The 1,691-nt window shown below is 34.7% G+C and overlaps 1 non-coding gene across 1 annotated transcript; it reads left to right on the top strand.

Moving 5' to 3' along the window:
* The first annotated feature begins 623 nt into the window (after positions 1 to 623).
* On the top strand, positions 624 to 730 carry LOC133798806 (small nucleolar RNA R71). Its single transcript, XR_009876024.1, has one exon. It is a non-coding gene; the product is annotated as a small nucleolar RNA R71 (small nucleolar RNA).
* Positions 731 to 1,691: the final 961 nt, after the last annotated feature.

The following is a 1,691-nucleotide window of genomic DNA, read 5'->3' as shown; positions in this document are numbered from 1 at the left end:
CTTTAAGGAGGTGGTGGATGAGATGGGCATGGGTTTGGATCATAATAGGGTCTAGCATGTAATCCATAGGTTGGTTGATGAGGGGGTTGTTCAGGTGGGTATTGTGGATATTGTGGTCGTAACCCTTTATTATTTTTCCAAGAAAAATTAGGATGATTTTTCCAGGCAAGTGTATAGGAATTTGAGTAAGTGTTGGGTGCAGGCCTTGAAAAAATTACCTATAGCCTATGCCTGTTCCAAGGGCATATTTTTTTACATTTGTTAAGCAACTAGTTGTGCTCGGGCATTGTTCATAAGAATGAGTTCCTACACAAATCTCAAAACTCATGACATTCTATACTTGCATTGCTTGTGTGGCGAGATTAGTTTGCTGAAGTTGTTTGGTTAGAGATGCTACTTGAGCCGTCAATAGCGCAATTGGATCAACTTCTAATACTCCTGCTACTTTCTTATTCTCTCGCTCTGTAGGCCAATTATAATTATTCATAGTCATCTCTTCCAACAGCTCATACACTTCATTAGCGCTTTTTCTCATAAATGCTCCACCAGATGCTACAACTATAATTGTCCTTGTATTTCCCTCCAAACCATTATAAAAAGTATGCACTAACAACCACTTCTCTATTAAATGATGTGGGCATTTCCTTTGTGATTCCTTAAATCGTTCCCATGCATCATACAAAGACTCCCCATCTAGTTGATGGAAGTTTTTAATCTCTCTTCTTATTCTGGTTGACTTGGCAGGAGGAAAATATTTACCAAGAAACTTCTGAGCCAAATCTTCCCAAGTAAGTATAGAGGTGACTTGTAAAGAATTCAACCAACTCTTAGCTCTGTCCCTTAGTGAAAATGGGAATAGTCTCAATCGTACATCATCTTTGCTCACCCTATTCAATTTAAATGTCGGACATAACTCCAAAATGTTTGTGATATGTAAATTCGGATCCTCATTCGGTAACCCCCCAAATTGCACACAGTTTTGCACCATCTGAATAATTGAGGGTTTTATTTCAAAATTATTTGCCTCAACAGTTGGAGGTCAAATGCTTGAATGTATCCCCGTAACAGTAGGGAGTACATAATTCCTTAATGGTGGATTGGCTTCAGCTGCATTACCAATATTTGCATTATTGTTGACAACGTTATTTGCGTTCTCAACCATGGTGAAATTGAACCTTTTCATTATATTTCGATTCTTTCTACACCTTCTCTCAATTTCAAGATCTATTTGTATGATTTCCTTTTGTCTACTTCCTCGCATATACCAACAATTCCTGACACAAAATATAGCCTTCATCCAAATAAATGTTAAAGAATAAAAATAAAAATAAAAATACCAAATCAGAACAAATTACAATTTACTATGATATTGGAAATTAAAATCCCCGGCAACGGCGCCAAAAACTTGATCATGAAAATATGTATATACGCAAGTGCACACAATCGATTCAAGTAATATATGATAAGCAAAGTATCGTTCCCTCGAAGACTATCTTCCAAGTACCACTAATTGTTCTTTAAATTTCTATTTGGCAACTAAGAATTTTATTTTTAAATTTAATTTTAAGTTTGAAAATAACTTTAAACAAAAAAAAAACTAAATAAAAGATTTAAATCACTATGAAAAAGAACTAGGGTGTTAATTTCATCAACTTTTCATTCTACTAATTTTATTAATCAATTCTATATTT

This window comes from Humulus lupulus, chromosome 8 (genome assembly GCF_963169125.1).
Source record: "Humulus lupulus chromosome 8, drHumLupu1.1, whole genome shotgun sequence".
Lineage (NCBI taxonomy): Eukaryota > Viridiplantae > Streptophyta > Magnoliopsida > Rosales > Cannabaceae > Humulus > Humulus lupulus.
This window is presented reverse-complemented; position numbering and strand designations above follow the sequence as displayed.